Raw genomic sequence first — 12,003 nt, forward strand, 5'->3', positions numbered from 1 at the left:
ACTTCGCTGAAATTCAGTTATTGCAGCCGGCCTTGGAACTTATCTCCCGCGAAAAACGAGGGATTACTGTATTGTAAAAAGGTTCAATATTGAAGACACCTGGTGCCACACTCTAATCAGCTAATTAACTCAAAATACCTGCAAAGCCCTTTAAATGGTCTCTCAGTCTAGTTCTGTAGGCTACACAATCATGGGGAAGACTGCTGACTTGACAGTTGTCCAAAAGACGACCATGCACAAGGAGGGCAAGACACAAAAGGTCATTGCTAAAGAGGCTGGCTGTTCACAGAGCTCTGTGTCCAAGCACATTAATAGAGAGACAAAGGAAAGGACAAGATGTGGTAGAAAAAAGTGTACAAGCAATAGGGATAACCACACCCTGGAGGGGACTGTGAAACAAAACCCATTCAAAACTGTGGGGGAGATTCACAAAGAGTGGACTGCAGCTGGAATCAGTGCTTCAAGAACCATCACGCACAGACGTATGCAAGACATGGGTTTCAGCTGTCGCATTCCTTGTGTTAAGCCACTCTTGAACAAGAGACAGCGTCAGAAGCGTCTTGCCTGGGCTAAAGACAAAACTGCTGCTGAGTGGTCCAAAGTTATGTTCTCTGATGAAAGTAAATTTTGCATTTCCTTTGGTGTAAAGTTTTGACAGTCAGTGATGGTTTGGGGTGTAATGTCATCTGGTGGTGTTGATCCATTGTGTTTTCTGTTGTCCAAGGTCAACGCAGCAGTCTACCAGGAAGTTTTAGAGCACTTCATTCTTCCTGCTGCTGACGAACTTTATGGAGATGCAAATTTCATTTTCCAACAGGACCTTGCACCTGCACACAGTGCCAAAGCTACCAATACCTGGTTTAAGGACCATGGTATCCCTGTTCTTGATTGGCCAGCAAACTCACCTGACCTTAACCCCATAGAAAATCTATGTGGTATTGTGAAGAGGAAGATGCAATACACCAGATCCAACAATTCAAAAGAGCTGAAGGCCACTATCAGAGCAACATGGGCTCTCATAACACCTGAGCAGTGCCACAGACTGATCGACTCCATGCCACGCCACATTGCTGCAGTAATCCAGGCCAAAGGAGTCCCAACTAAATATTGAGTGCTGTACATGCTCATACTTTTCATGTTCAAACCTTTCAGTAGGCCAACATTTCTAAAAATCCTTCTTTTGCATTGGTCTTAATAGATACTCTAATTTTCCGAGATACTGAATTTGGGACTTTCATTAGTTGTCAGTTATAATCATCAAAATTAAAAGAAATAAACATTTGAAATACATAAGTCTGTGTGTAATTGATTAATCTAATATACAAGTTTCACTTTTTGAATGGAATTACTGAAATAAATCAACTTTGTCGTGATATTCTAATTTTATGACCGGCACCTGTATAATTGTTACAGCCTATGGGTAATGACAATTCATTCAAGACTTAGACTCAAGTCTCTATTCTGTAGAAGAAGAGAACCTGCATTTGATAGAATAAGATGGGGGAAAAAAAACCTTACCTACACATACTGCCTTCAGAAGTTCTACTCACTTTCAAAAATAACATAAAACCCATATGCTTAATTGTTTTGTCTCAAACATATCTCTCCAACGTTAACCTGATTTAGCTCTACTTTTGGCCCGGGATATGGAGAAGTGTTTCTGTTTGATGACTATAATGCTTTTTTGGCAGCTCACATGTTATGAAGGTGGAATGGTTTAATTAGTTTGATCAAAGCTTTATAATGTTTACCTTAGGTGGTTTTACTTACCAACTCAAATGTCTCTTCCACCTTCCTACTTTTTAAAGTGCTAGGTAGGGTTACCACCTTTCCTTCTTACTTTTTAATCTTTCACTGTAGACTTTGCCATTACCCTGTGAGCACGACAGGTAGTTAGTCCTCTATTGGCACATAACTCTTTCCATAAAATATCCCTGTATGTAGATGATATTTTGCGTTCAATAACAATATGTCTTAACCCTGGCCAGTTCATAATGAAATCAAAGCACGAAGGCCAATAATCATAATAGCAAGTTGTACAGGCTGGCAAAGTACTATATAATGACTATATCCTGGAACTTCACTCCACAAGACTCACAGGATAAGCAGTATTATTCCTAATATGTATTAACAGCTTTTACAGTAACACAAAGCCAAAATAAGGATTTGCATCAGTCAAAAGTTGAATAATTAAAGCCAGATAAGAAGTTTTCATTCCTGGAAATTAGCCTGACAATTTCACAGTTTAACAATCAGGAATACTTACATACATATCAAAGCTAATATGGAATTTTTAGTTAACATATAATCTTTTACAAAATTATTACAGTAAATAATTAAATGAGGTTAAACAACGACTTATTAAAACATTAGGAAAAGGACTGAAGGTCAACTAAAGGGTTAACTACACATGGATTAACACTAGAATTGCCAGAGTTTACGAAAAAACTCGTAGATCCGGCCCACCTTAAAACCGTTCTCACTTCTCCGCCAGCGTCCTTTGTCTTCTAAATGTGCTGATTAACAGGAGCAGCAAGCAGCCGAATATTCCACCCCCCACCGTCGCAGAACGTTCACCAAGTTTTCCCAGCTCATGCCTTGTTTGATTATCTGAGAGTGACTCAACTGCTGGAGTTTTAGAGTGGAAATAATAGATCGTTATTTGGAACACATACATTTCATGTGTGTTCCGTTTCTACTGTAATCTGTGTAAACATATTGCTAAAACTGAAACTTTGTCATATTTTAGTAATAAATGTTACAAAATGTAGGCATAAACTATAGAATGTGTGAAGCCTGATTTTCAAAGATCAAATAAACACCTTCTGAAAAGGTTCAAAAACAACACAAAGACTTCCGTGGCGTAGTGCTAAGATTTGCGTTTTAGAGTGCAGCATTCTTACCATGTCTCAGAGACTCGAGTTCGACTCCTCGCTAGGGAGAAAGTGTTACTTTTTTTTTCTTTTTAACTATGGCCGCGCTGCCTGCCTGCATGCAAGCGTCTGCATTCTGCGTGCTGGGGCGTTTTTCTTTTTTTTCCTAAGTAAATTGTTACGTTTAAAATGTCAATCGCGGTTATTTCTGTTGATTAATTCATGCTTTCATTCACTATAGCTAATATTGTTATCAAGTGGTCGCTATTTTTGCCTGTTGTATACAATCTATCTAGCGTCCTTATCTCCACTCTCACTGCCCGCTTGCCTGCGTGCAGCGTGTGTTGATTGATAAATGATTTAATGTATTTTCTTTTTAACCTCAAAACGGACATAAACTTTATAAACTGGTATGTACTGTCAGTTAATGAGATCGTTATATTTTCATATGAGATGCTCCTTTTAAAATATTTAACAACTGAAACTGCAATTAACATGAACAGGTGTCCTTACAACTGTTATTTTTAAGATCCATAACACACAGACAGACAGACAGGTAGACAGACAGAGCACTGCGTAATAGAGAGACAGACAGGCAGATAAGTCACTAGATACTGTATATGAATAAACAGGGAAGGCACATGTACTGAAAGAAAAAAAAGATCAACATGTGCGTTGTTCCAACTACACTGAATAAGCTCACGCGCTCTAACCCCTCCCCTCCCCCATCTGACTCTAAGTAACAGCGCAAGTACAGACGCAAACCAAGTGTATGTGTGTACTGTATAATATTAACACAAAGAGCAGCTTACTACTGAAAACGGCAAATATAGGAGTGAGTGGGGATTGAACCGGCGACTCTTGATTACACTTGGTTTGCGTCTGTACTTGCGCTGTTACTTAGACTCAGATGGGGGTGTGAAGTGAGGGGTTACAGCGCATGAGCTTATTCAGTGCAAGCAGGACCAAGGTACATGTTGATCTTTTTTTTTTCTTTCAGTACATGTGCCTTCCCTGTTTATTTATATACAGTATCTAGTGACGCAGTGCTCTGTCTGTCTGTCTGTCTGTCTGTGTGTTATGGATCTTAAAAGTAACAGTTATAAGGACACTTATTCATTTTAATTGCAGTCTCAATTGTTAAACAATATTTTAAAAGGAGCATCCCACATGAAAATATAACGATCTCATTAACTGACAGTGCTTACCAGTTTATAAATTGTATGTCCGTTTTGATGTTAAAAAGAAAAAAAAAATAACAGTCTCTACCCAGGAGGGCAATTGAACACGGGTCTCTAAAGCACAGGCAGCCCGTTGCGCGGAGTCAGCGACTCTTACCACTGCGCTACAGAAGCTATTTTAACGTCTTTCAGCCTTTTGTGAAAATGTTTATTTGACGTTTGGACTTCATGCTTTTACACATTCTATAGTTTATGCCTACATTTTGTAACGTTTATTACTAAACTATGAAAAAGTTTCTGTTTTAACAATGTGTTTACACAGATTACTGTAGAAACGGAACCAACATGAAATGCGTGTGTTCCAAATAATGATTTATTATTTCCACTCTAAAACTCCACTTCACTCCCAGGTAATCAATCAAGGCATGAGCTGGGAGAACTTCGTGAGCGTTCTGCGACGGTGGGGGATGGAATAGCCGGCTGCTTGCTGCTCGTCTTTATTGGCACATTTACAGGACAAAAGAAGCTGGCGGAGAAGTGTGAACGGCTTTAAGGTGGGCCGGATCTACGAGTTTTTTCGTAGACTCTGGTATTTCTAGTGTTAAAGCTTGAGCATGTGAGGTTGGCCTCATCTTAGAGAAACCACCAGCTTGATTTTCCAAGGTCAGAGGTAAATGAGTAACGAATACCCTCTAGAAAGTGAGGATAAACTAATGGGATAAACTCCAGAGGGGTGATATTGATCTTAGCATTGCTTCACAGGAGGGGTGCTAAGATCAATAGAAGAGTCCACTGATCACCTCTATTTACAAGGCAACATTCAGGTAAATGGGAGAGTCAAAAAGAATCAGAAAATACTGGTGACATTAGTTGATTGCATGAAATAATAAAGCTATGCTAATTAATAAATCAGATGACGTGATGTATTAGATGAGGTAACGGTAGTAAAAAAAGCACAAAAGCAGATTAGCTGTACAGTGGAACCTCGGTTCACGAACGTCTTGGAACAGGTACAAATCGGTTTACGACCAAAAAGTTCACCAAACTTTTGCATCTGTTCATAACCACAGACTCGGTATACGAACAAGCCAGTTTCCCTTTCAGTTTGTGCGTGCCAATGATTTCCGCACGTGTTCAGTCTCTCCCTGTGCAGCGAAAGAGAGAGAGACACACACACACACTCACAAACACAGACAGGCGCACACGAGAGAGACACACACATACACAGACATGCGCGCAAGAGAGACAGACACAGACACGCGGGCAAGAGAGACACAAAAGAGATACAGACGCGCGAGAGAGAGAGACACACACACAAAGATGCGAGAGAGAGGCAGGCAGGCAGGCAGGCAGGCACAGACAGACAGACAGACGCGCGAGAGAGAGAGACACGCACGCACACAAAGGCACGCGAGAGAGAGACACGCACACAGGCGCACGCAGACAGACAGACAGATGCGCGAGAGCGAGAGAGACACACACACACAGGCACGCGCAAGAGAGACACGCATAAGGCTTGTTTTTAAAGAGACAGATCCAAGCATTGTTTAAACCTCGTATTTAATGAAGACTTTTTTCTATTGAATTTTAACCTCCACTTCACTTCTGTTTACAGCAATCGGTTCGAAGCATGTATTGTTGCAATGTTACTTTTCTTGGAGGCTTATTAAATTATAGATTTTTCAAATGTTAATTCTTTTCCCTCTGCTTAAAACTCATTAAAAGAAGTGTTTTTAGCGAGCGGTTCATAGCGCTACAGCACAAACTCTTGCAGTGTTAGTTTTCTCTGTTGTGCAAGGTTTTCTCAGTGTTATTCAGTGTTTCATTTCGTTTACTATTACGCTGTGCATTCTATGGCATCATTAAGTATATTTGTGCTTAAAAATTTTTAAAAAAAATATCTTTACATACAGTTCTTACGGTCTGGAACGGATTAATTGTATTTACGTACAATCCTATGGGAGAAATTATTTTGGTTCACGACCAAATGTTCTGCATTCTCATCTGGGCTCCGTGACTTTCTTCATTTAAAACAGAGGAATGTTTGTTTCCACAACACTAATGGCAAGAGGCACAGTGGCGCAATGGTAGCCCCGCTGCCTCGCAGTAAGGAGACCTAGGTTCGCTTCCTGGGTCCTCCCTGCGTGGAGTTTGCATGTTCTCAACGTGTCTGCGTGGGTTTCCTCCAGATGCTCCAGTTTCCTCCCACAGTCCAAAGACAAAGTGTGCGCGTGTGTGTGTGTCCTGCCCGGGGATTTGTTCCTGCCTGGCTGGGATAGGCACCAGCAGACCCCTGTGACCCTGTGTTAGGATATAGCGGGTTGGAAAATGACTCACTGACTAATGGCAAGAAATAGAAGGAAGTGTCTCTCCCAGAGGGGTTAAAAGACGACAACACAATATTATTGATGTTTAAACAATAGTTGGGGCAGTTGGACATAAGAGATTTCAACAATACTTAAACATTATGAATGCACAACACCCATCAAAGTAAAACATGTCATTGGCAGCACCCAGATACAACATATAAAAATCCAACATTCCAGCAGTCACACAAACTTAGCACAAATGTATATTTTAATGACAAAGACACAGCTATTTAATTTTTCACCAAATAACGTTCCATCCCAAGCATAAATTTAAGTATCTGATAGAACAATTATTATAAGACTAGCAAAATACCCGCGCTTCACAGCGGTGAAGTACTGCATTCAAATTTTTATTAAGAAGAAAATTAAACCTTTTTAAACTGAGGGAAAATATGCCAATAATTATTTGTTAAGGATCTCTTTGTATACAATGTTGTCAGTTCGGCCCTCCGGTTGTAACATGACCAAGCTGTGCGCTGAGCTTACTCTTGAGCAGACGTGGCCACGTGAACAGTAATCTTGTCTCAAATGGCACATCTTGGATTGCTGCTGTCATAATCGATTTGAGTTTCATGGTTTGTTTCAATTACGACAGTATTTGCAGGATTTGTTGTGTTGAAGTGACATTTGGCATCTGTCAAGTATTGTAAGCACACAACCGGTTTCATTGATAAAATCACATCCAGCTTTTGAGAGTTTAAACATTCATAAACATCGAAGTGTCCACTACTGAAATCGTCACCTGTGAATCTAAGATGTTTAAGATGTTTAAGAGGCATTGGCGGTTGTTGAAAGGTGTAAAATATTTGGCCATTTCGGTACACTTGAAAGCGACAACCGAACAATTCAGCGGCAGCCATCAACTCACATGCAGATGCATAGGTGAAGGGCTTAAGCATTTCACTCTTCTAGTGCTCCTGTGTAGTATAATTATCTCCTGTACCGTCATCAGTCCACTTCTTGAACCTGTCCCAGTCATTCAATACATAAGACACAATGTTTCTCCAGATATCAAGAGTGAGCCTGATATGGCAGACGTTGTTGAGCGTTATGACCATTACGCATAGAATTTCGAAATAAAACCTGCTTAACTTTTGTAAGTAAGCTGTAAGGAATGAGCCTGCCAAATTTCAGCCTTCTACCTACATGTGAAGTTGGAGAATTAGTGATGTTGGAAAGTTCAATATCTCGGCTGACAGTGGCATCATACCACCGAAATAAGTATGTGCATTTGTTTCGGTTAGCTCAGGGAAGCCACCTACCAAATTTTGTGAAGATGGGGCCGTAAATAAGAAAGTTCAACATGGCGGACGTTGTTGACCGTTATGACCGTTACACGTAGAATATCGAAATGAAACCTGCTTAACTGTTGTAAGTAAGCTGTAAGGAATGAGCCTGCCAAATTTCAGCCTTCTACCTACACGGGAAGTTGGAGAATTAGTGACGTTGGAAAGTTCAATATGGCGGCCGGCGTTGGTGTTATACTAACGAAATAAGTACAGACATCGGTTTCCGTTAAAAGTTCAATATGGCAGCCGACAGTGGCATCATATCACCGAAATAAGTACCAAATTTCAGCCTTCTACCTACACGGGAAGTGGGAGAATTAGTGACGTTGGAAAGTTTAATATGGTGGCTGACAGTGGCATCATACCACCGAAATAAGTATGTACATTGGTTTCGGTTAGCGCAGGGAAGCCGCCTACCAAATTTCGTGAAGATGGGGCCATGAATAAGAAAGTTCAATATGGCGGACGTTGTTGACCGTTATGACCGTTACGCGTAGAATTTCAAAATGAAACCTGCTTAACTTTTGTAAGTAAGCTGTAAGGAATGGGCCTGCCAAATTTCAGTCTTCTACCTACACGGGAAGTTGGAGAATTAGTGACGTTTGGAAAATTCAATATGGCGGCCACTGTCATACCATCGAAATAAGTACGTACATCGGTTTCGGTTAGCGCAGGGAAAACGCCTACCAAATTTCGTGAAGATGGGGCCATGAATAAGAAAGTTCAATATGGCGGACGTTGTTGACCGTTATGACCGTTACGCGTAGAATTTCGAAATGAAACCTGCTTAACTTTTGTAAGTAAGCTGTAAGGAATAACCCTGCCAAATTTCAGCTTTCTACCTACATGGGAAGTTGGAGAATTAGTGAGTGAGTGAGTGAGTGAGTGAGGGCTTTGCCTTTTATTATTATAGATTTCAAGGGATTGGCACAGAGAAAAGAACTTTAACACTAGAATTACCAGAGTCAATGAGTCACCTCTGTGCTACCGTATTTTTTTCTTCTAAATATGCCGATTAAGACGAGCAGCAAGCAGCCGGCTATTCCATCCCCACCGTCGCAGAACATTCACTAAGTTTTCCCAGCTCATGCCTTGTTTGATTATCTGGGAGTGACTCAAATGCTGGAGTTTTAGAATGGAAATAATAGATTGTTATTTGGAACACATGCATTTTATGTGTGTTCTGTTTCTACTGTAATCTGTGTAAACATATTGTTAAAACAGAAACTTTTTCATATTTTAATAATTAAGTGTTACAAAATTTAGGCATAAACTATAGAATGTGTGAAGCCTGATTTCCAAGATCAAATAAACACTTAAAAGGTTCAAGAACAATAGAACAGCTTCTGTGGTGTGGATTTGCTTCTCAGAGCGCAGCATGCTTACCGTGCCTCAGAGACCAGAGTTCGATTCCACGCTGGGGAGAAAGTGTTACTTTTTTTTCTTTTTAACCATGGGTGCGCTGCCTACCTGCAAGCATCTGCTTTCTGCGCTGGGGCGTTTTTCTTTTTCTTAAGTAAATCGTTAAGTTTAAAATGTCGATCGCGGTTATTTCTGTTGATTAATTCACGCTTTCATTCATTATGGCTACTGTTATCAAGTGGTCGCTATTTTTGCCTGTTGTAAACAATCTATCTCCACTCTCACTGCCCACTGTCAGACAGATCACTGAATAATGTAGATAGATAGAGAGATAGAGAGATAGGAAAGGCACTATATGACAGGTGCTGCAGAAAGGCAAGCAGACAGTGAGAGTACATTCACATGTGAAAGGCACTAGAAAAATAGATAGGAAAGATACTGATATAATAGGTAGACAGAGAATGCACTAAACAGATACATAACAGTATTAGCTATACAGTATTTTCGTTGTATAATGTACAGTATATGTATTTTACAACTCTGGGAATTGTCAAATAGAAATACATTAAATCATATATCAATCGACACACGCTGCACGCAGGCAATCGGGCAGTGAGAGTGGAGATAAAGACGCTAGATAGATTGTATACAACAGGCAAAAATAGCGACCACTTGATAACAGTATTAGCCATAATGAATGAAAGCATGAATTAATCAACAGAAATAACTGCAATCGACATTTTAAACTTAACGATTTACTTAAGAAAAAAGAGAAAAAAAAAACGCCCCAGAACGCAGAAAGCACACGCTTGCAGGGAGGCAGAGAGGTGAAGATTAAAAAGAAGAAAAAAAAGTAACACTTTCTCCCCAGTGGGGAATCGAACTCGGGTCTCTGAGGCACGGTAAGCATGCTGCGCTCTGAGAAGCAGATTTTAGCACTATGCTACGGAAGCTGTTGTGTTGTTCTTGAACCTTTTGTGAGTGCTCATTTGATCTTTGGAAATCAGGCTTCACATATTCTACAATTTATGCCTATGTGTTTACACAGATTACAGTAGAAACGGAACACACATGAAATGCATGTGTTTCAAATAACTATCTATTATTTCCACTCTAAAACTCCAGCAGTTGAGTCACTCCCAGATAATCAAACAAGGCATGAGCTAGGAAAACTTAGTGAACATTCTGCGGCGGTGGGGATGGAATAGCCGGCTAGTCTTAATCAGCACATTTAGAAGACAAAAGACGGTGGCAGAGAGGTGAGAACGGTTTTAAGGTGGGCCGGATCTACAAGTTTTTTCATAGACTCTGGTAATTCTAGTATTAAGGAGGCCACTATTTAAGGCACTTAAAAGAAATGGGTACACACATGACTGCTAGTGGGAAATATATAAAGATGCTCTAAGAGCAAAAGCTGCGAGACAACAAGCACGTAATGCTGCTTAAAATTTCTTACTGCAAAAAATAAACACAAGCAAAAACTTGGGACAAAGAAAATTTTACCAGTGCATTAAGAGCAAATAATACAATTCTCTAGGCCTATAAAAAAAAAAAAACACTAAATGAAGACTTACTGTAGTTATAAGTAAACTGCACCAAATAGATACAACTGAAGAAGGCAAGAAAATATCTCCGGTAAAAAAAATCCCAAAAAATGAAAAAATGAAGATGGCATAATGCATTCCACAAAAATTAACAGAAAACCGAAAAACTTCCAAGTATATAAATATTTTCTGTCTTAGACTAAATATAATCAATATTATCTATTACATAGATATTGCGTAAATTACTAACAAAACTCATTACACATGTATTTCTAAAAGCTGATCTTAAATTGAGATGTACATAGATGCTTATTCACAGACATTTCGAATATAGAAGTTACATTTATTTATAAGTCCAAAAGGGCTGGCTTGGCTACATATATACAACTTAAGTTGTGTAAAGTATACATTTTTTTTTAGTCCAACTGTTTTAGTGCTTCAGTATACTTTTTCTTTGCTGTACTTTTCTTGATATTTGATTTCTTACTGTTAGACACAATTTAAAACCAAAGATAAGCAGTGCTGACAATACATGCATAAACTGTTCAACATTAAATTCTACATGTCCATTAGCAATTACTATATGGTACGATCGATTGGTCTATAATTTAATTTTAAAAATTCCAAAGTTAATACTTTAATATAGGATATAAGGTTTGTGCGTGTCTGGTAATGCAGAAGACTAGTGTAAAAAAATTTGAGATTTTCTTATTTTTTTTAGAGGAAAAAAAATCACAATTGGCTAATCCAGTAACATGAAATTGGTGACCAGTATCAGTCTTAAAAAACATGATCAGAGTATCCCTGTTAACAATGCTTCATTTTTTTAAAAAGCCAATCTACTTGATATTTAATAAGGTTACCACATTAGTGTAAAATGCACATTCATTAAACTGTTAAAAATGCTATTATTTGCTATTGTAGCAAACGGACATTCTGCACTACACACAAATGATTTCACTCAGAATTGTTATTCTTCTAAATAATGTAAACTCTTTTCATCAAATTGAAGGATGCAATAGATGAGGTTGGAGAAAACCTTCACACTTAATATGGGGCATTCAGTGTAACTCCACATTTTGCTCTCTAAGGGTGCTTCTTTCCAGCAGGATGGGAGCAGCGGTATTGTCTTCAGCCTCATCCATGCTGATTTAAACAGAAGGCTAAAAGAGCACAGAACCAATTCACTTCAGAACTGCTGATTTCACTAGACCTGTATTAGTCTGCGCTAACGGCAGCATTATAGTTTATTGATTTAATTTACTTACAATCTCTGGATAAAATACATAAAATAACTTTTTTTTTTTTTTAACATAGGATTATATTGCTCATGAGCACCTTTGTTTCTGATCCACAAGATGACCGTTAAAAAGTTAAAGCTGCCA

At 39.0% G+C, this 12,003-nt stretch overlaps 1 protein-coding gene across 1 annotated transcript in view; it reads right to left on the minus strand.

The window, feature by feature from the left end:
- Positions 1–12,003, minus strand: part of taok1a (TAO kinase 1a) — a 245,509-nt gene that overhangs the window by 153,022 nt on the left and 80,484 nt on the right. The gene's annotated exons all lie outside the window — the stretch shown is intronic.

Source organism: Polypterus senegalus, chromosome 6 (genome assembly GCF_016835505.1).
Source record: "Polypterus senegalus isolate Bchr_013 chromosome 6, ASM1683550v1, whole genome shotgun sequence".
NCBI lineage: Eukaryota > Metazoa > Chordata > Cladistia > Polypteriformes > Polypteridae > Polypterus > Polypterus senegalus.